Source organism: Notamacropus eugenii, chromosome 3 (genome assembly GCF_028372415.1).
Source record: "Notamacropus eugenii isolate mMacEug1 chromosome 3, mMacEug1.pri_v2, whole genome shotgun sequence".
Lineage (NCBI taxonomy): Eukaryota > Metazoa > Chordata > Mammalia > Diprotodontia > Macropodidae > Notamacropus > Notamacropus eugenii.
In genome coordinates this window covers 238910011-238934427 of record NC_092874.1, presented here as the reverse complement: position 1 = coordinate 238934427, position 24417 = coordinate 238910011, and the positions used below count along the sequence as shown (strand labels likewise).

Sequence of the window (24417 nt, the reverse complement as noted above, 5' to 3'; positions counted from 1 at the left end):
GTGTCCTACCTTCCTGCCCAAAGGAACGCCGTGGTGGGCACTCCAGGGAGAGGGGAAGGTGTTGGGGACACGATCTAGAGGCACAGAGAAAAGATTCTGTGAGGGGCTTCCTCTTTCTGCTCCCCGTTCCTTTGCTACTAAATTGATCAAGAATCAAAGCCATGGGATCTCCACTCCCTGATCAATCCCAGGCTGTAACCATATTGGACTCCTAATAAGTAGAAAGAGTCTCGTACTAGGGAGGATCAATGGGATGTGACAGGTCGCCTTTTTGAAATCGCCACTTTCTGTCCACTTCCGATTAGTTCATTCTTTGGCCTGTCTGCCCAAGGTGGGGTGCTTTAGTGAGGTTATAGATTTCTCTACCTAACTATTTTCATAAAGGATAACAGTCTTGTAAGCGTCAGAGCCTCAGATATCCAGAGATTTACTACAGCCTGAGGAATGATCTCTTGCGCCTTATGGTAACCATGTAAGGGATTAAGAATCGTTTCACATACAGCGTTAAGGAAAAAAAATGACTTGGAGAATGTGCAGTTTTTGACTTTTGCTTTCTGGACAGATACAAACCCCCAACCCTTCATCTTGGTAATGATGTTGGAATTTTCTTTCGTGGTTACTTCTCTGATCCTCCCTTTTTCTTTAAACAGTCCAGTTTACCGCTAAGTGGTATCATCTTTCAGGTTACGGACCCTCGCTTACTTCGCAGTGGGGAATTAGTTCGCTATAACTGGTCCCCTGGATAAGAAAGTTTTGCAATTGCGCTCTGTTTCTCAGAACAGTGGGATTGCTTGCCAAGCCTTTCCTCGCAAAGCACACACAGCTGGAGCTCTGCCTTGTTGTGCTTGTGGTAGCTGGAGCATTCCTATTCTCTGTATTATTCTGTGTATTATCTCTCTTCCAGACCAAGAGTTAAACAATTGCCCGAAGCGCTTAGAATCATTATTGTAGTTACTATCGAGTTTGACTGGAAGGCAGCTAAGACAGAAAGTAAAACACCTTGCTTTTCTGAGTACGGTAGGAATCTTCCATTGACTCTTGTGCAGTTCTTAAATGGGAAGTATATTTAAATCTTAACTCTCAAAGTCCTTTAAAGCATCAGGATGTTTTAGGGTCTTCTCTACTCGCCGGATGGATTTAAATAACCATTGACTAACTGATAATTATCTGGCTTCTGGCTTCCCAATTAGATTGCTTGAGACGTCAACATTCAGACTGTTATCAATGAACTCTTTAAAACGACTCTATTAGGCAATATAAGCAAAGGTGAATTAGGAATTAATTTCAGATTTCTTGCTAAAGTGCCAAAATACAAGAACTTGTCGAGATTGGAAGCACTTCTGAAGCCATTTTAAAACAAGAGCACAAAGAGTATCTTTATTTATTCCAGTCATATATTTGCACATTTACTCTCCTCCTGATGGATCTTAGTCAATTTCAAAATTGACATTCACGGTTTTCAGTTTTAAAACTTCATATACAATTCATTTCCTTTCTTCTTCCCACTCCATTTTGATCTTATAACATCATGGGGACAATTGTCCCGATTTTTAGCTATTACTGTTTTTTAAAGATAAGCTGCTACTTGTAACCACACTGGACCTTATATTATTATAATTCTCCTGATTTCTGTCTAAAGAAATAGGTTGCATTATTCATAGATATAATAGAATGAGAGCAGTGTTACTACTCACTGAATACTTAGTCTGCCTGTAGTAAAGCATAGGGAGACTTTTAAATGAGAAAAATATACAGTTGGGCTATGTTGCCTGGTTAGCAGTGGTATAGTTTTTGAGATGTTTTTGAGATCTTAATCCTATTTTAATCAGTATATTCAGTAGACTGCAACTAGTCCAGCAAGTGCATTTGATCACATGTTCTCACATATCACATATCTTTTAAAGAGAAACCAAGAAATTCAGACATTAATGTTGACACCTATACTATAATTGTGTGGATTTTGTTGGAAGGGAATCTAGTTGTGTGCATGCCTGTGTGCGTGCTTGTGTGTGTGTGTGCTTGCGTGTGTGTGTATGATTTTATATAGGTAAATAGGCAATGGCAATGGCAAAGTAATGTGTAAAGATTTATTGAAATGCAGGTTTGTGGAGAAAGGGAACATTTTGCTTAGTTACTACATTTGCTAACAACCAAGTTTTAAAATGTAATCATGTGGCCCTAAAAATGAACTCTTTTTTTGAAAGATGAAGCTGCTTTATTCTTTTATAAAATATAAAATGTTAAAACCTAATGATGAATGAGAATTCTTAAAATAATACCAGATCATGATCCCCTTACCCCTTTTAAAATTCTAGGAACCCTTAATGATCATATTTTAACAATGCCTTTTTAATATATTTTAAAATGATAACTCAGTATTAAAGTTGCATTTTTTTCTCTATCACTAAGGACAGGAGATGAATTACCTGTTACAGGTAGAGTATAAGTAGGATCTGCCTCTATTGCATTTTTTAGTCTTTTCCCCCTCTTGTTTAATATGGGATATCAGATGAGTGATCTTGTCTGATCATACCTGTATTAGACCTTGCTTATATAAATTGATAAACATTTGCCTATCTACTGTATGACTTGATCCAGGAATGTTTGAAAACATCACCAGTTTCTTTATCTGTATTTGAAATGCTATAACTACTAGAGACCAAACAGTTCTGTGCCTCTGCTTTTACTTCTGCAGGAATTTTATTAGGGATGCCTCATTAAGTCACATTATTCTGCAGCTGTTTTGCTCATTGAAGACTCAAGTAAAAATAGGGAACTTTATTGTGCAATGCAGTATTGTTTTCTTGGTTAAAAACTGTAAGTTAAAGCAGAAGTATACATCCAGCAGATTCTCCTGTGATCTATGCCTGGCCTTTACAGCTGCAATTCATCAACCTGTTTATTAGTAGGATTCCATCAAAACAAAGAAAAGAAATGCATTAAAACTAATAGACAAAAAAGACTGGAGCGGGATATGAAGGCCAAATCAATTCATATCTGAAGAACTTATATCCAAGCACATATACTTCTACTCTAATTTGAAAGTCACATTTCAATGAAATTCTGTATGGATACAGCTAGTGTGAGTCATTGATTTTTGTAATACTACACAACATGGTGAATCTGCCATTTTCTCTGAACATGCCATGCTTAAAGATTATATTTAGAGTTCTTAGAATTATAGATTTAAAGCTGGAAGAGATCTTGGATATTATTTGGTCAAGTCCTCTCATTTAACAGATTGGAAAACCTAGGTCTAGAGAGCTGAAGTAATTTTCCCAAGGTCACATAAGTAGTAATTGGGATTTGAACTCAGGTCCTCTTGACTATGGGTAGAACACTCCACTGTACCATACTGTTGCCTTCTTGGGAAATTACTTGAATTTTTGCTGTAAATTATTGTGGTGTTAATTATAGGAGCATTCCAAAATGCAATATCATATGTGATTTTTTAGAGAGTAAATTCTGTATTTTGATTGAGATCATTACCTTGGACAGGGGCAGTAGGATAGAGCAAATACTGCTGAGGAGTCATTGTTAGGTTACTATTTGGTGGCCACTGTTTTGCTGGGGAACTTGGGTAAATGATAACTGCTCACTGCAATACTTTGATGTTCCCATATGTAAAACTGGGATAATCTTACCTACCATCTACCTACTTTATGAAAACTGCCATGAGAATTAGTTGGCCATGGTCTGTTAAGTACTTTTAACATCTTTAAAAAAAATACTATGAAAATGCATTTAATACGTTTATACAATGCTGTTTGGGTGTTAGGTGACAAGGCTATAAACAACTTTATAAGCTTCCCATGCCCTATGGAGAGATGGATCATCCATCCTTGCACTTTGAGATATATGATTTGATCCAGTTGCTTTCCCAAGTATCCTTGGCATAGCAAGGATATCTTGTAAAGCAAATATTCCATTCAAGCTCCTAGTATATTTTTTCCTCTATTTTGTTTTGGTAGATATTTTGACTCATCAGGCTAGAAATGCAAAATGTAATTAAAAATTTTTTGTTGCCTTCTGTACAAGGGTGTTGGGGGATATGTTTATTGAAATAACGACAGGGAATTCTGATACATTTTAAGCACTGAATATTGCAGTATGCTGTACTTATTAAAGATAGGCCTCCACAGTCAAAACACAAACCATGCATAACATTAGAGCATTTTATTTTGTTTTACAAATTATAGCTACAGATTTTTCAGACTGTACTAAAAAAGCATGTTAGGTTGCCAAAGACCACCCACTTCCTATGTGTAAACCAATACACACTTCCATGAGCATATGCTGGGCTTGAGACTTGCTCACTGATAGACAGCCCTGCAAAGAGAGTCATGGTAATTTAGCCTGTCTAAGCAATTGAGAACACTGCCCATTGAAAATTCAGACATTCAGTTTGTTCTGGGATTAAGGTGAACCATGAACACACCAGAAAATAGGACCATATTCCATTCTCTTCTTCACAATTCATAAGGGCTATGATACTCAACAGCAGGAGCAACATTTATGTTATCCTACCAGATAGAATGCTTTTAATTATCTCCTTCATCCTCTTAAGTTACATCATAGGAGTTGTAATTGTTTTTTGATTTCCCCAGACTGGACACTTAGCCCAAGGCACAACATTTACCAGTACAAACCTTAGATTCACAATTCAATTTATATTTATATTGCTTCTTTTAGAGGCTATAGATCTAAGAAGACACTTTCGAGAGAGATGCAGTAATGTGATAATGTTGCATGCTGGCAGTTATGGTGGGATACCGAATACTGTACTTTGACAAAATGGAGACAGCTGGCCAAACAAGTTTTCTTTGCTCTTTTGCCTCCTAGGGTGTCTAAAGATCTCTCTCCACATGATGCCTGGAGAGTTAAAAGGAGCTTTTGATAAATGTAAGATTTGTTTTACTAAATAACTTCATATCTCTTACAGTAGCAAACCAGTCATCTGTATAATTGTATGTATGTGAGTGGGTAAGTGGGTTGACCTTTAAAGGTCACAAACCTCCTAAACCTTTTATTAAATGGTGTTAATTGCCAATGGTCTCCAATAGCTGCATGTGGTTTCCTACTGTTGACCCTCATTATACACAGTGATAATATCTGACTTCCATCATAGAATTGTGCAGCTCTTTCTATGGGGACATTGTTTAGCAATGCTATGAAAAGGGTCCACAACAGTGTGAGTAAAGAAAGTTTTTTTGGAAAGCTTAGATTTGTGCCTAAGAACTGAAGGCATAATATATCATAGAATAGCCTTGGCTATGATGAGTGATTCTTTTAATTCTATTTTAATGATTTTTATTTATAGAATAAAACTTTTATACCTTTTAAATTCTATCCTGTTGTATGGTTTTTTCCCTCTTTCCTTTTTCCCTCTGTGTGGAGAATTTTCAGTGGTAATTGGCACAATTCATATGTATAGATATGTTTGCCTTTCCCCCCTTACCTGTAATAGAAATCATGCCTGTGTTCAGGAAGTATGTTGTATAATTTGTCCTTGACCATCTTTTCCTTGTATTATATTCATTGTGCTGTTGTAGAGAAAGCAAAATCATGGGACAAAAAGAAGGTTATGTGATCAGAGAAATCTTAGCAACAAAGCTCCATCTCTTGTTGCCAAGGAAACATATGAATTTTCAATCAATAAGCCAAGAAGTACTTATTAAGTACCTACTATGTGCCAAGTGCTAGGGATGGCAAGTACAATGGAACCAGGCCACATCTTTTGGATAAAAAAGATTTTGGTACAATTAGTGTCATGGGATCAGTACTAAATCAAGAGAGACTATATTGTTAAATATTCAGTGTGGATATTCACACTTCAGAAATGGGCAAACATGCAAATCAGGGTTTGATTTATTGTTTTGTTGATTATCTAGAGCTGAGAAAGTGATGGGGAAATTATTAATGGAGGTTAAACTTAAAAATATAGCAAAAATATGTTTTTGAGAGCCTTTTATTAAATATTATTAGCACACCTGAGAGAAATGATTATCAATAACCAGTTATAGGGGAAATTCAGGTTTTTTCCCTGTCCTATTACCTTGTTTGAAGTTCAGCTTTTGAAGGACATTGCTGATCTCTGTCAAAAATTTACCCCACCTAGACCATTTTATTTTACTGAGGTTTAGGTGGAGATAAATTCTTTTATTAAATTGTCCAAGGTTGGGGGTAATTTGGAAGTAAGAGATATGATCAAAGTTATATCCTCCAGTCCCTCACTAGAATATTCATTATAAAATTATAGTATTCATACTGTCATTACTTGTTAACCAATCAGAGTCGATTGCCACCCTCAGGAACACACACCCTTCCAAGGGCATGTAAGTACTGAGTGTGTTCCATGATGGGTCTTTGGCATTTAAGAGTGTCACTGACCCCTTTTATTAATTATATGCTAGCATTATTAATAAAATGATTAATTACCTAGAAATTATGTCTTTCAAACTTTTTAAATGTCACACACCACTGCCAGTGGCCATTCAGTAAAATTCTTGTTGCCTGAGATTTTTAAGAAGGCTAAATTTGTACATTCTGTACACTTTGTCCATGTATATTGCATCAACTATTCTATGTTCATGATGTCTCCCCTATATAGGATGTAAAACCCTTGAGAGTAGGAACTGCTTTGTTTTTGTTTCTATACTAGCAAAGTTCCTGGTGCAAAGTTCTTTGACAAGGGCTTGTTGAATGAAGGAGCCCTATCCAAGAAGCAATATGATATCTTCATACTATCCCATTTTTTCCCCTTCTTCATTTGGTTTGGTAATGTATACAGTATATGAAAGATAAAGTGGGAGTATGAGCAGGGATATGCTGTTAAGTGTTGACATCTGGTTCTCAGAAACAAAATGTACCTATGACACACTTTTAAGTTTAGTCAGCATTATCACCATTTTCTTAATTACATTCTTAGGTCTAGACATACAATAAAACAATAAATCAAGCACTGATTTGTAGCATTTGCCAATTTCTGAGGTGAAAAGGCTCACACTGAAAATTTAACAATCCTCTCTCCTGCTCTAGTATAGTTGACTTCAGCACATTGCCCTCTCTCTCCCTCTCTCCATCTCTCTGTCTCTCTCTGTCTCTCTCTCTATGTCTCTCTCTCTCTGTCTGTAGGAAATATTGAAAAATTGTTAGGTTTTGTCAGGAAGAGTTTCACAGATTCCTCTGCACAAACTCTGTAGTTTTTTCAGGTTCAGGAACTTGATTTTAATCAGTTCTTCTAGAGCTGATCAAGCTCAGGGAAATGGATTATAGTGAGCAGGATCATCAGAGATTGATTGACAAGCCATAATATCAATTTATTTATACTGATATTTAATATTATTTAATTATTTATTGTATTATTAATTATAAATTTATGCATTTCCTTATAAATATTAAGTAGACTGGATTACTTGTGACAGCTGATCAGCATATTCTCCTTTGGGGAGAAAACTGATAAATAGCAATATATCAAGAACATTTGATTTATCCATATGAGTCTGAAAGTCTTAGAAATTTTCTCCGAGGATCAGAGAGGTTAAGTGAATTATCTATGGTCCTCAGCTAGTAAGAGTCAGGGGCAGGATTTGAACACAGGTCTTGCTGTGCTCTTTCCACTGTGGGTACTGCCGATCTAAGGTTAATTTAAGAAACCACATAACTTTAATTTTTGTCAGCTGCATCAGTTTTCCAGAAGTTAAAAGTTCATTAGCTAGTTGCCATCTTGGTTTTCAGAGATATTTTGAAAAATTTCTAGAATAAAACTGTTGTGTTGCTGCAAAGAGAACCCTGGAGAGAGAGAGTCAGGAAGCCTGGTCTCTTATCTTGGCTCTGGCAATAACTAGATACAAGCCCTTTTGGCAAGTCATTTAGCCTCATTTGCCCCCACTTCCCTGACCTCTTTAATGGGTGAGTTAGACTAGATGACTGAAAAATCCCTTTTGCCTGCAAATTTCTAAGGAATTATAAACGTTCAGAAAAGACAGAGGCTTTTAAAATGTAGTTATGATATTATGATTGTGAGAGTATGACTTTATCAAGTTTTCTTATCCTGTCACCAAAAGTATTTTCACAATGAGTAGCACTATGAAAATATATACTTGCTCATGTTTCTTTTTCTTGTTTCCTATTTTTCTGCCTTAAACTTATATTCCCTCCCATTTTCTCATTTGGCTGGAGTACTTCTTTCAAAATCTTCTTTTTCTATCTATTATTTGCATGTAATTTCATCACATCTCCCACCTTAATTGAGCACAATACCATATTTGTTATTGCCCAGTTGATTTCTTGCCAGATGATTTTTCCTTTTTTGGATCCCAGACTCCCAACACTTCACTTTCTATAACCAGAGACTGAAATTCTAATTATTCAGGTACTGATTACCCACTTGCTTTATGTCTGCCTCCATCCTGATGTACTGCTTTGACCACTTTGCTGTTCATTATCACCTCCACCAGTGGATAAGGAGGAAGAGGAAGAGAAATTTAAATCTGTCAAATTGCACATTCACAAGCTAGTTTGATTACGGGAGGACGCTGAAGCTATAGGTGGAAGCACTTAGTCTGGATCATCATTGGAACTCATTTTACCACCAATAAAAATGGATAATTCTTATAAAAAGTGATTTTCACTTTTCTATATATTGAATAGATGAAATGCTTTATGCTAAATTGCCTAGTTTTCTGAATAAGTTGTAAAGCATTTTGTATCATTTTAGTCATGCTTTTTTGGAGTTAGCTTAGATATTTTTGCTCGTTATCATGTGAAAAATTAATGTTAGAAACTCACAGCTATGGAAATTTTAAGATTTATAAAGTTCTTTCCTCAATCTTACTCCCCCAAGCCAATAGTGCAAATATATTATATATGGTTGATATGGACCTCTGATTTCATTGCTATAGAGAACTCATAGTGAGAAAAGTGTCCCTATGATACTTATTATTATCATTACTAATGCATGCCAGTACCTGCTGTGCTATTTAGAGAGTTGCCTGTGAGCACTTAGAGGTTAAATTACTTGCCCAGGGTTATATCTTCAGTCAGCATTTGCCGCAGGTAGGACTTAAATCCAGATCTCTTGTCATATGGCACAAATCTTGTTGTACTCATTACATTTGAGCAAAATTAAGGCTTAAGGAAATTAAATGATCTGTCAGTAGTCACATAGTTAATATGAACCAAGATTCAGACCAAGGTCTCCTGACTTACTAGGTTCACATTCTGTTCTGTTCTCTTCTACTCCACTGTCTCTTAACAGTGAATAGGTAATTAAAGTGATAGTCTTCAGATCTAATATAAATTAAATATAAACTTTGTTTCTTTTACTTTTCAATAATAATTTATTTGAGGTTAATGTATTTCCCCCATTCTAATCGAAGGTAGCATTGCATAGTGAATAAACTATTAGACTAGGAGTCGAGACCCAAGTTTGAGTATGAGCTATATTACTAATGCAGCAGGCACGGAAAGCTGGGCCTGGAGTCAGGAAGACTTACCTTCTTGATGTTCAAATCTGGCCTCAGGTACTTAGTAGATATGTTACCCTAGGCAAGTCACTTAACCCTATTTGCCTCAGTTTCCTCATCTGTAAAATGAGCTGGAGAAGGAAATAGCAAACTGCTCCAGTATCTTGCCAAGAAACCCCAAATGGGTTCATGAAGAGTTGGACATAACTGAAATGACTGAACAGTAACAATGTCACTAACTGTTTGACCATGGTCAAGTCATGTTAATTTCTCCCTGCTTAGTTTTTTATGCCAGCCACCCCACCTTAGTGGATTGTCAGCTCAATCCCACACTTACTTCTTGAGCCCCAGGACCACACACACTAGAAAAAAAATTGTGAAAGATGGTTCCTGAATTTAGAGAGATTACCACGTGCCAGGGTAAGGTAGACAAAATATGCTCAAGTGAGACAACTAGCAATAGTTATATAGGCAATAAGTGTATGATCAAGAATCAAAATGAGGATTTGTGAGGATCAAATAAAATATTGTGTGTAATAGAGTTTGAAAAGTACAAAACACCATAAGAATATAAAGTAGTTTTGAGTCAGTTTAAGCAAGACCCTTGCAGCAATGGGAGCTGTCCAACACAGAGCAGATTGCCTTGAAAAGTAAGCTTTCTATTACTGTAAATGTTCAAATGGAGGTTCAGTGAGAAGAAGATTCCTGTTTTAGTCAAGATATTAAAGGTGCCTACTAACACCACAAACTGATTGTATGATCACTATCAGAGACATTGTGTTGTGTTTGTAGGGGCAATCAAATTCCAAATTAATCCAGAACCTAAATCTCTGATTTGATTGAGTCATTCTGTTCTTTGCTCACAAGGCTGCTTCATGCAGACCAGCTGTGTTGACTGATCACAAATATCATGGTCAAATTAGATATAACTGGTTAAGATCAGCAAGTCATCTGTGGCTCACTGATAATTTATCCGCTGAAATGAGATTGGGCAGAATGTTAATCCTAAATTGAAATTCCTGGTTCAAGCACTCTGATGCTGGCACTCTGCATGGTCAGGGGTGGAGAACCTGTGGCCTTAAGGCAACATGTGGCCTTCTAGGTCTGTGGGTGTGGCTTTTTGACCGAGTTAAAGTTTTACAGAATAAATCTTTTTATTAAGTGGATTTGTCCTGTGAAGTTTTGGATTCAGTTGAAGGGCTACATTTGAGGACCTAGAGGGCTGCATGTTGCTTTGAGGCCACAGGTTTCCCACTCCTGGTATAGGCCTATCAACATTTTTAGAAAAGGTATTATGCAAAAATAGAACCCGTGAGAAAATTCTGAGTATAATTCCTGAAAATAAATAGGTACAAAAAAAAATCAGAGGAATCTCATTCAGCCAGGATTCATGATGACATAACTGGTGAGGCAGGGAGATGTCAATCTTTATTATTAAGCACCTATATATAAAATGCTAGAGATACGAAGACAAAAGGGAAATAGACCCTACTCTCAAAGAGCTTATATTCTAACAAGTGGGGTTTAGATAGTATATGCAAGTGTATATAACATACATAAATGGAGGTAAAAGGTAATCTTAGAAGCAAAGGAATGAATAGACAGGGGTGGGAGGTGACCATGAGGATGAGACCTACAGAATGAGGTTCTTGGGCTGATTCTCCTCACCCAGGATTGAAAGCTTGGTGTCATCATTAACTCCTCACTCTCTGTCCCTCTATATCCAATCTGTTGCCAAGGCCTGTCAATTTTACCTTCATAACACTGTCATCATGTAATTGCAAGCTTTCACACCTCCACACCTGGTTTATCAAAATAGCCTGGGTTTGATCTGTTTACTGTAAATCTTTTCCCCATTCCAGTTTGTTCTCCACTCTTCTGTCAAAGTGATCTTCCTAAAGGCAGGTCTGACCATGCCATTTTCCCCTTCTGCCCCCTTCCCCACCTGCCACCATTCAATAAACTCCAATGGCTCCCTATTACTTCCAGCATTAAATGTAGAATACTTGGGAATGGAAAGTCTTTCATATGCAGCACCCCATTAACTTTCTAGTCTTTTTATACCTCACTCTCCTCTCCACCCCTACCATGTGCTCTTCCATCTAATGATGTCACTCATACAAAATACTCCATTTCCTGACTCCAAGCATTTTCTCTGGCTATCCCCTACACTTGGAATTAGCTCCTTCCCCTTCTCTGCCTCCTGGCTTCCCTGGGTTTTCTTGGTTTCCTTCAAGTCTTTACTAAAATCCCACCTTCTACAAAAGATCTTCTGGATTCCTCTTAATGCTAGTTCCCCCTTTCTGTTAATCACTACCAATTCATTACATATATGTGCACAAACATGGAGAAAGAGCTGGTTTGTACAAAGCAGTTTGTATGTTATTCCCATTAGATAGTAAGCTCCTTGAGATCAGGGACTTTCTTTTGGCCTTTCTTTGTAACCCCAGAAATTAGCACTGTGTCTGGCACACAGGCTTAATAAAACTTATCTACTGACTAAAAGAAATCAGAGACATTAAGAGGCAAAGAGGATAAGGGAGAACATTTCTGGCATGGAAAACATTCTGTGTGAAGGCATGGATTAAGAAGATAGAGCATCATGTGACACCTGAGGCACCCAGTTATAGGAACATCAAATAGTAAGGTAGAATAACTGAATGTGTGTAATATAGTAAGCAATATGAGACAAATGGGAACACAAGAACCCTTAAGTTGGGGGAGATTTGTATAGATACAGCAGATGGCCATGTTTCACTATTCATGCTTTCATATATCTCTAGTTTATCAAAATAAAACAGTGTGTACCCTCACGGAGTTTTCATTTTGAAGGAGAAAAACAGCATGGGGTTTTCTCCCCATCCCCTACAGGCAGGGGTGTGCTGGAGCCAGCTCTAGCACACTCCAACAGGTAAGATGGATTGCTAAATTTTTGGTAAGAGCTTTTATATCTCAGAAATCTGCAAACTATAAATCAAGACTGAGTTATTGTTTTGTAGATTGTGTTGCCTTAAGAAAGCAATGGAGAAAGTACTTTTAAATGCAGATTAAACTTAAAAAATGTATTCTGTGTTCATTTTTTTCTCTTAGAGAGTTGGTTGCTAAACATTTAGCAACATAGCACTGCATCTGTATAGCAAATACAAAGTGATTTTGGTCTAGTGAGTGTAGAAGTCAGGGAGGGCATCTTCTAGGAGTTGGCAGCAGCTCATCACCTTTGAAATCATTAGCATTTCTATCAAGGGCATCCCCATTCTTCTAGTCACCTAAATTTGAAACTTTGGGATCAATCCTGACTCATCTCTTTGATTCTCACTTGTCATATTCAATCACTTTCTAAGTCTTGTCAGTTCTACCTCCAAGACACTTTGCATCTGTCCTCTTCTCTCCACTTTTTCCACAACCATCATAGCTCAGGACCTTGGCACCTTTAGCCTGGTTCTCTATTGCCTGGTTCTCCTTGCCTTAAATCTCTCTATTCTTCAATCCATCCTGGTCAGTTCAAAATAATTGACTTAAAGCACTGACTTGACTATAACTTTCTCGCTCAAAAAAGCTTCCAAGGTGAATCCCAAATTCCTTTATTTGTCATTTAAAGTCCTTCATAACTTGATGCTCATCTACCCTTCTGGGCTGATCAGAAATTACTCCCTGCTCATAGTACTAGCTGACATTCATATTGTGCTTATATGTGCTAAGCACTTTACAAATATTAACTCATATGATTGTCATAATTGCTGTGGGAGGTAGGTTTTATTATTCTTTCCATTTTACAGATAAGGAAACTGAGGCAAACAGAGATTAAGTGACTTGCCCAGGGTCACACAGCAGGTATGTGTCTAAAGTCAGATTCAGTGTGTGCTATAGTATACAATATTCTTCAAACTGGCCTTTCTTGCATATCATTCTATGTCTCACTTCCAGGTTTTGGCACAGGCAGTCCCTTCATGCTTAGAATTCTCTTCCTTCTCACTCCTGCCTCTTTGAACCCTCAGCTTCCTTTAAGACTGAATACTGCTTTCTGCATAAAGCCTTTCCTGGTTGCCCTGTCATTGGTGACACTCTCTACCCCCACTATTGTGTATTTATTTTGTACATATTCTTCATGATTTATCTTTGAGCATGTAAGTTGTCAATAGAAGGCAAGTTTGTTGATGGCAGAGATTTTATTTGTATTCCCAGAACCTTATATAGTGCTTGGCACGTGGAAGACTCTTAATGAATCCTGTCCCCTGATTGATTGGGGGTCTAGCTTAGCATTACAAATATATAGGATGCTGTACATGTCTTCATATACCTGGGAGTAGAATGCAAGGTTTCTGATTCTAGCACAGTACTTTCTTCTCTATACCATGTCACCTCTTCTGGAAGGCTATTTAGGAAGTCTATAAGGACCTGCATGTACTTAACATTATTCTCCCAGGTAGGGAAAATGGTTTTAATCCCCTTGCATAAACCTGGAGTGTTTCTTATCTCTTTCTAATTCAAATCTGGTTTCTTTTTCATAAATTGGGAGATAAGGCTCATTTATTTCAGTACATAGGATATAATTTTCTACAATCTGCTGTATGTGGACAACCTCTTAAGGTAAAATTCCACTTCCCTTCCCCCCACAGTCTGAACAATAATTGGTTCTTTCTAGGACTTAGATGTCAGGACTTCAAGAGCCATGACTTGGTCCCTTGGGGCATATAAGCAGCAATAATGAGGTTTTTCCAAATGAATTTTCCTACCTTACAACTTCAAAGTGAACCTCTTCCTGATCCCGTTCTTCCCTTCCCCTTTCTAAAAGGAAGTGATCACTCGTGATTTGAAGATGTAATGAATCCCCCTTTCATGGAGATCTACCTTTTCAGTGAACATTTGTTAATGTCATGCTCAAGACCAGGTTGTGAGTCAGCCAGCATTACTCTGGCATCCATCTTGGTGCTATTGTGACCTGGGCTAATGTTGTAGTGAGTTGATTCTATAGAAATGTGTAGATTGCAGCTTTCTAAGTGATGTTGGAAATTATCATGCTTTCCCTCCCCTGAGATGTGCATAAAAATAATAATCAGGGATTAGATTCAGAAAGTTCAGTCTAGGTGAAGCAGCTTTTTTCCCCCTACAGGACCTTTCCCTATAATTCTTGTTATTAATGATATTAATATTAATAATATAAAAATATTAATGCCAGAAGATGGTAGACTATTTTTTTCCTGTTAATTGCTTAGGAGGTTCTGTTGCATAAATGAAATGGGCTCATTCCAAAGCAATGACATAAGTGTATTGTACTGAAAACAATCTCTAGGGTATAAAGGAAGGAGCATTGTATTTAGAGTCAGGTGGCCTGGATTTGAATCTCAGCTCTACCTAAATATTCTTACTGAGAGGTGGGTAATTTAACTTCGCTGGTTCTCAGTTTTCTCATCTGGAAAACTGAGCGGTTTGGATTAGATCAGGGATTCATAACTTTTTTTGTGTGTCATGAATCCCCTTAGCAGTCCTGTGAAGTTGATAGACTCTTTAGACAATGTTTTCTTTTTTTAAAATTTTTTTTAATGAATTAATTTGTTTTCAGTTTTCAACATTCACTTCTATAAGTCTTAAATTTTCTCCCCCCTCCCTCCTCGAGATGGCATCCCATTATATGGGTTCTATATGTATGGAAAAAAAGGCATAGAATTAAAAAGGAAACCAAAGGTTAGTGAAAGTAAAGATGTAGTTTCCCTCCTCTAATTCCCTAACACTCTGAAATCTATCAATGGATCCTTTGGTGGTACATGTACTCCAAGTTAAGAACCCCTGGACTGAGTGATGTCTAGGATCCTCTCCAGCTTTGTTCAAACTACTGGGGAAGTCTTTTAAATTGCTCTTAGAAAGGTACAGTCTATGAGGAAGGGAACTCAATAATGATTACTTCTTACAACTTACTTACTTCAATTTGTGATAGGGAGTCCTGGAAAAAAAAAGATCAATAGATTGGCTAGATCAAAAAGAGTGTATGTGAGTACACACATGTGAATATCTCACATCAAGTATTTTGGACCTGTTTTTCCCCTCTCATATTTAATTTAAAAATAGTTTTTAGTATGAATGTGAACTATAAGTTCCAGATTCAACTAAGAAGATGAAAATTAAATGAATAACTTGGCTGGAGTACTTCTCTGTCATCTCATGATAGGATTAAAGTGACCCTGGGTTGTTAAAAGTGGTGCCAATGGTTTTTAGAAAGGTAGAAAGGCTCCTAGTGTGTACAAAGCAACATACTTGAACATCTGTCTTCTGAGGGTCAACCTAGGTATGGAGAGTCATCAAATCAACTATATTATGATGTAGTTTTTGGCTTCTACAACTCACAAAGTCAACATTTTAGGCATTGGGTGGGCAGTGGGGGGATAGGGCAGTGTGTGTGGAGGGGGGACTCCAGATCTGTGGCAGAGGAGGGAGCATTCACATTGCTTTAACTATAGATTTCTTAAGTATCTCAGTAAGTAGTTTGACCATTATTCACTTTATTTCCCCAACTTTCCTTGGAAACAGGAGTTTCTGAGACATTCCTCTTTCCCATGCAACCATGAAATCTGTGTTGTGAATCACATAGAATATATTTTGATTGCTCTTGTCAGTGACTTGACTCATCAGCCTTCAAGGAATTCAAAGCCATTCATCCTTATCTTAATAATTATTATATTCATAATTTATATTCAACTTTCTGGTTTTTCTACTTTTCTAATTTTTTACCTACGGTGGCATCAATTAGATTGTAAGCCACTCATATATTATGAATTTTAAAAGTATTTAACATAGCACCTTGAATATACTAGGTGCTCATATATTTGCTGACATGATTTAACTTTCTTCCTCCATTTTCTGGAAACCAAAGTTTCCAAATCTTTTTTTAATGCAATAATAGAATAAATTTAATGAAATTCAAAATTTTGGGGTTCCTTTTGGTGGAGGCTACATGCCCTGTTGATATCAACAATATCAAGAACTTTTTTTTTACCCAAAGGAGAAAGACATCCTTCTGAAATTTTTTTTTTTTTTTTAGAGATTTGTATCGACCATTGAGTAGGTGAAGGCACTTGGCCATGGTCAAACAACAAAACTTTCTGACTCTAAGGCCAGTTTACTATTCATTACATTATATAGCTCTTTTGGGGTTGCTTGATGATTGATAAATCCACTATCTCTGTCTTTGCCTCTGTTTCATATGAAGAGTAGCCCTCTTCCTTGCCTAAGCAAACCCCTCTACATGTACAAATAATCTCACACCATCTGATCTTCTCCAGCTGATTTCCTCATTGATCATCTTCACTCTCTCACTTATCTTCAATCTCTCCTTGTCTGCTACCTGCCTCCATACTTCCTACAAACATGCCCATGTCTTCCTCATCCTCAAAACCCCCCAAATCCTCACTTTATCTGTCCATTCCCTTACATCCCTCCTCTCTTTTGTGGCTAAACTCCTTGAGAAGGTCATCTAATGGATGGTCTTGCTTTCTCTCACTCTTTCCTTAATTCTGTAAAGTCTGGCTAACCAAGCATGGCCTTTTCTAAACCCCTATCTTTCTTTACCTCTCTGTAGCCATTGGCATGGTTGATCATCCTTTTCTCTTTGATACTCTCTTCTTTCTATTTTTAATGCTCTTTCCTGGTTAGCTTTCTACCTACCTGACCACCTCTTGTTCCTCTTTGCTGGGTTTTTTATCTAGGTTGTATTCCCTCATTGTGGATGTCCTACAGGGCTCTTGTCCTGGGTCCTCCTCTCTTCTTCCTCTATACTATTTCACTTAGTGATACTATCGGCTCCCTTGGCTTCAATAATTATCTCTGTGTAGAGGATTCTCAAATCTACTTATCCAACCCCAACCTATTTGCTGACCTCCTGTCTTGCATCTCTAGCTGCCTATCTTGACCTGGATGTCCTGTAGACATCTTAAACTCAATATGTCCAAAACGCATATTCTTTTCCCCATATCCTCTTCTCTTCCTAACTCCTCCATCACCATCAAAGGTGCTACTATTATCTCACTGATCCAGGTTCAAAACCTAGGCATCATCTTTGATTCCTCACTATCTCACATCCTTCACTTCCAATCTGTGGCAAAGACCTGTCAACTTTACCTTCACAACATCTTTCTTATATACTCTTTTCTCTCCTCTGATATTGCCACCACTCCTCATCACTTCACGACTAGACTATTAAATAATCCGTCATTTGGTCTGACTGCCATGTCTCTCCCAATTTCAGTCTATACTCTGCTCAGCAGCCAAATTGATCTTCCTAAAGGATGGCTCTGTCTGTATCACCCCCTCAATCAATAAACTCCAGTGGCTCCCTATCATGTCTAGGATCAAATATGAAAATCTCTGGCATTCAAAATGCTTCCTAACCTGATCCCCTCCTACCTTTCCAGACTTCATATGCTTTATTCCTTCCCCAAGTATGTTTTGATTCAGAGATACTGACTTCCTTGCTATTCCTTACATAACACTTGATTTCCCAGTTTGCGCATTTTTCACTGGCTGTCCCCCATGTGCTTAATAAATGTTCATTAACTGACTGACTGATTAAGGGAATCACTATAAGCTGATAGCACGAAACTTGAAAAAGTTTGTATCATAGCTACTAGGATTCCAAGCCTGCAGCTAAATTCTTTATTATTGTCAGTTGATTTACATTATGTTATATTTAACAGTCTTATTACTTCTTGCTTCTCTCAAGTTTACCAAGTTTTCCTGAATCTCTAAAATACATTCTTTATCCTTGGTGAAGTATATTATAAAACATGTATCTTTTCTAGGTTCTCTAAAGGTGTCACAGACGAGTTGTAATTTTTAGAGACCTGGCATTTCCATGTACATGCTGAAAACACTCCATCTCATTTATTTCAGATTAAAGGTTGTATTTGCAGAAGTGAATATAATTATTTCTCTCCTCACTCTTCCTCCTCTTTTCTCATGTCTCTTCAGCTCTGTATGTGAAACAAATTGAGATTTTTAAAATACTCTAAGTCATGATAGGAACAATCTCTACCATGTAGAATGAACTAGTACCTTTCCTAAAAGAGAGAGAAGCTGTTTTTGAGACTTGACTTTGTCCAAGGTGCTGGGTTCTAGACATTGCTATGGTTTCCTGATGACATAGGTCATAAAAGATTATACTACAAGGAGTCAATGCCCTTTAGATTTGTCAGATGTTCCACTGTCACATCAGTCACCACATCCAAGATACCCTGCTAATCGGATGTGTTTTATATGAAGAACACATTGATCTGAACCAGTAATGTTATTCCGTGCTTTGGCTACATAAACTTCCTTTTGTTAACTTGAAGATCCTTAACTAGATTTGTGTTATTTTCTCTCTTTCATTCAATCCATCATGCCTTTTTACCAGTCTGCATCATTTATAATTAATCTTCTGTGAGCAGGTCTCCTCATGAAACCTGAGTGAAAGTTGAGAAGCAGCAGTGCCTGTCCAGGCCAATATAGCTGTCAGTAACACTAGGCACTCTATTTGTAGAAAGAGGAGGCATATCTCCATGCCCTGATAGTTGAGAGGAGGGTGATGACACCCTTTCAAGGAAGAAATTTTTCATGTGGCTCCTGAAACATGGGGTTAATAAGGAGCCAATCATCTGACATCCTATGAGGGTGCTAGTAAAGCTGTGATAGCATGAATCATGGCAACAAGGGCCATTCAGTCTAACCTAAGCCAAAGCATCCCCTAAAACCCTTATCTTACTTGGATATAAGGGGTTGCTGGACTCTGACAATCAGAATACTAGCTTACCAAGGGACTTTGAATAGATTTATCTGGGCATTTGAGTTTCCAAAGGCATCTAGACCACAAAGAGAAGAAATCTGACATCTTGGGTATTGGTCCCCATATGTGCACTTTCAGCAACCTCTATGCCTGTCATTGTGGGTTGGAAACCAATGGAGTTGCTTGAAAAATTGTAGCTAATACCAAACAGTATTGGATTGCAGGGGAGGTGAAAGGTATTTCCTCCCCAGTAATAAGAATGAAAGAAGGGAAACCACGTCTTCTATGCCAACTTCACTTACTCTAACCCTGTGTAGATGGATGATACTTAACAGTTTATGGTGAACTACAGGGTGCTGAATAAGGTTATTACATCCATTGATGCAGCTGTTCCTGAACTGATCAACATAGCGGATCAGGTAGCATTCCATCTTTTGCCCTGCCATGTTATTGCTATGGGATTATTGAAAGGCATTTAGTAGTACCTTTACTCCCTTTCTTTTCCCATGGTTGAGAATAGTCAGGCAGTTCATTTTTACCCAGGAAAGAGTGCAGCATTCTTCCGAGGCCTCCCTGAACTCTTCCTTCTATTGTCACAGTCCAGTAGTCAGAGACCCAAAAGAATCCCACTTTTGTAGAGTATTGATATTCATATCAATGACATTGTTGGCTGGGATGGAGGAATCCATAGTAAAACCCCAATCTGATGGTGGCCCACCTATATAAAGGACAAGGGGTGGGAGATCAACCCCCAAAAAATCTAGGATACAACTCTATCAGTCAAGTATTAGGGAAATATAGGGGATAAGGAGAACCCAGGCACAGATCAGAATAAACTTTTTACACTCACTTCCCAATAGTCCGAAAAGGAAGCTCAGAGGTTTATTAGATTCTGTGGGTTTTTGGAAAGTTCATATTCTCCACCTGGGTATCTTGATGGCTTGCATTTACTGAATCACCTGTAAGGCAGCTTCATTTAAGAAGGGATCAGAACGGGCTACAGTCCCAGAATGCCCAAAGTGGATTGTTTGGTGGTTTCATGCCTGGACTCTTATGACTTCATGGGGCCCTTCTTTTTGGAGGCCTTAGTCCATAAGGAAAAAGCTCATTGCAGCTTTTGACAGACTCCTAAGGGCGACCAGAAGAAACGACCAGTGGTTTTCTGGAGTTGTAAACTCTCTGAAGAATATACTCATAGTATTTAAGAGGAAGGGAATAAGAATTTACTAAACAGTTATATAATAAATAATAATAACTTTAATAATCTATGTACTATATGGCAGACCTTATGCTAAGCCCCTTACAAAACTTATCTCACAAATCTGATCCTTACAACAATCCTGTGAGGGACGTGATATCATTATCTGTATTTTGTAGTTGAAGGAACTCATGGCCCCTATGTATACATTGGAAGACAAGAGATTAAGTGACTAGCCCAGGGTCATATAGCCAGTGCCTCTGGTTAGATTTGAATATGTATCTTTTTCACTCTAGGTCTAATGTTCTATTCACCAAAAAGCAGTTGCTTCCCTCTAACTGGGGCCCTAGGTGCTTCTGAACCAGTAACATAGGGTCTTATAATCACCCTACATTCAGAGCCAATTATGTACTAGGTGATTTGAGATGGTCCCACTAACAAGATGGAGGACACACAGATATGCAATAGGTTACAACTCTTCTGAAGGCTGAGGCCTCCTTCACTAGCCCAATGAGCCCCTGATTAAGGGGACCTGATTTTGAAGGAATGCCATTTTGCTTGGTTAACGGATGATTCTACCAGCATTTGGTAGCATTATCATTTGCATTCACAGTTGGTCTTCTGTAAGGATCCCTGGTTGATACTGCTGAATAAATAGTCAACTTAATGCCATTAAGAGAGTGGCAAAGCTTGATGGTTGCAGCTCTAGAAATGCATTGCCAGTGTGTACAAAGGATCCATGAAAACCATATTGTGGGACCATATGATGGAACCATATGATCCTCTTAACTAAGATTGAGACAGATATTTCTATACAATAAGGTTCCTTATCCCAAACACAGCACACACATATTCCATATGATTCTCCATCTACTCTCTATTGGCAAATTGATTCTCTTGGCTGTCTTGGAGTCTCCCCCCACTAAATAACAGTTTTGTTGTCATGCCTCTAACTCAGAGGGTTAAGTATTCTACCTTACTGAAGCTATGTTCATAATAGGAAGAAAGACCAGTCAGTCTAGTGATTTCTTAGACCTAACCTCCAGGATGACTTATCCAATAAGGATGGATTGATTTTTTATAAAGTTTTCATAGACATCTCTACAGCCTTTCCTTATTCCATTCCCAGGGAAGAGTTGTCTAGGCCTTGAAGTTCTGGGGAAATGGTTCAGATCCACCTCAATTGGCAAGTCTCCTTTATCCTGGATAATTTGCTCCGGGAAAGCTGAGGGGGTGGTGCAAGATAAGTCTTGGTATTGAAAGGTGCCCTTACTAATCATCACTTTACATTGGGAGATTTACTGTGGACTGCAAAGATCTGGTAACACTCATTGTCTGTGCCAGATCACTAAGATCTGATACTTCTGAAGGGTACAGGTAAAGCCTGGGATTTTTGTTTTCTCTTCCCTATATTTGGTCAAATCTTCAGGGAGAGATAACATTGATTGTGTCTTTGTTTTAACTGCAGTAAGCTCTTTTTGGGCACTCTAGGCTTCTTGATTCCCCTGAGATCATGGTAATCTAGTATCTACTTAAAAGCCATTTCAGTGGCAGAAAGCCCTCTAGCAGTGCTTCTCAAACTGTAGGACTGAAAAAAAATTGGTAACAGTAAAAGTTTTCTGAATAAGCAATGATCAAAAATTAATCCAAGATCAAATGCGCAATGAACCTGAGGTACTTCTGGCAGCACTTGCCTGTGTCACATTGTGCAACTTCATTGTAGCCTTGGTTCTGAACACAAAGCATGCACACTTTGCACTGCTCGTGCCCTCAGGTCATGAAGCACCAATGCTTCTAAAAACTGAAAAGGGGTCTCAAGTGGAAAAAGTTTAAGAAGCTCTGCTCAAAAAGGCTTTATGGGCCCTTTCCGCTATATGTGGGGTAATATGGGAGCAATATCAGCCAGGCAAGGTAGGCTTAATAGTTGTTGATAGTCAGAATGGTCCATTATTGGTTCAGGGATTATTAGTAGGCGTTTGTTCTAGTCATTGGCATGGTTTCCCAGTCACCTAGGGCATAACAATTCAACTTATAAGGGATCAGTGTCCTTCAGACTTGGTATATGGTCCATTGCTGTGCAAGTCAAAATGCCCCAACTGCTGACCAGACAGCTTACCACATGGAGGTGAGAAGGGTTACCTCTATTTGGAGTGGTGCGATATCCTTTTGAGTTTCCATGCTATGACTAAGTATATCTCTTTTCTTTAACTGTTAAATGGCCTTTTGAGTATTTCATTTTGTTCCAGTCCTAGTTCTGAAGCATTAGATTGGTCTGAGTTAGACCTGACATACAACATACGTCATTGAAAAAGTTCTGAAATTCTGAAATCAACAAATGGAAGTAAAGAGAGCATTAAATTATATAACACTGGTGACTCCTCTCCTTGGACCAGAAGTTCTTGTTATGCTATGGAACAGAGCAAAGCAGGAGCTAGAAAGATTTGATAAATTGTGGTTTTCCTCACTTTGAATCTTCTATCATAATTAGATTACATAAACTCACCAAAGTGGATTTCAGTTCTTATAGTTAATTTATTTCACTTTGTATTTTAAAAGCTTTGTTTCAAAGCTTACTGGATAGTGGAGTCAACACAGAGAAAGAAAGAATAGCCTATTTAATAGCTGGTAAAAAAGAGGCTGAGAAAGTGGTAGATGTTGGGAAAGTAGCAACAATTAGGAGGTCAGATATAGTAGATGTGATAAAGAAGATAGGAATTTGGAAGGGGAATTTGCTGTAAATGTGAAATACTTGGCCTTTGAGAAAGTTAAGGAGTCACATAAAGAATGTATACATCATGCTAACTGCCAATCAAGAAGCTAAAATAGTGAAGAAGTAGGAAGGTCAAGAGAATAGACAATATCAGGAGAAATTAAGTCCCTACTGTGCACAAGACACTGTGTTAGGTGCCAGAAATACAAAGACAAAAATGAAAAATCTCTTCTCTCAAGAAGCTTACATTTTACTGGGTCCAGAGCTTTACAACATATACACAGATAAATAAATAACAGAACATAAGTAAATTTCGTAAGGGATAAAGACAAGGGAGTGCGCTGGAGCCGGCTTTAACTGTCTCATGAGAGCTGATGGTTAAATTTTCAGGGTGAGCATTTACACCTTGGCAGTTGCTAAAAATCAGGGCTTGATATATTGTTTTGCTAATTTTCCTGAATTAAGAAGTGTAAATAGTGCAGATTAAATTTAAAGTGTGTGTGTGTGCATATAATATATGTATATGTGTGTGTATGTATATATATATATATTATATGTGTGCATTCATATCTATATCTAAATAGCTATCTATCCCAAAATCCAGATGTTAAGTATTTACCAGCACATCCCTGGATAGAGTGTTGGCAACCTGGGTGGTCTGTAAATATTTCATTTAGGATGTAGCATTTGACCTAAAGAAAGAATCAAGGAAATAAAAGTAAGAATTAATAGTGGAGGACAGGAGAGAAGGCATGCCAGAAATGTGACCAAACAAAGGCACAGATATGAAACATGAAATGTCTGTGAAATAGCTCATAGGCCAGTTTGGGAAATAAAATTAATGGAGGAAAATGCTAGGGAATAAAAGGATAACAGTTCAAAAAGTGGAGGAAAGGTCAGATAGAAACTTTATTGTCATTACAAACCATGATAGATGAGATTGATTAATTAGTAGCATTCCTTTGGCAGGTGAGCTCTGAACACAATTTCATCTCTCTCTCTCTCTCTTTCTCTCTCTCTTTGTCTATATACATACATGTATATACAGACACATACGCATATACACCTATATGTACTCACATACATAAATGCAATGTAAGATGCAGAAAAAAATGGAGGACAGTCAATCAGTTTGGGTCAGAAGCCTACCTGGGACACAGGGCAGAGTAAACCTCTGTCAATGTAAACTAATTTGTCATTGGCCTCGGGGAAGTGGAACAAGGCAAGTTTTTTTTCTCTATGGCTAATACAGGAGGGGAACTTGGGAAGGTCAAAAACATATATACAATGT

At 37.8% G+C, this 24417-nt stretch overlaps 1 protein-coding gene across 2 annotated transcripts in view; it reads left to right on the top strand.

Moving 5' to 3' along the window:
• Nucleotides 1-24417, top strand: part of TAFA2 (TAFA chemokine like family member 2) — a 544567-nt gene that overhangs the window by 1839 nt on the left and 518311 nt on the right. The window lies entirely within an intron of this gene.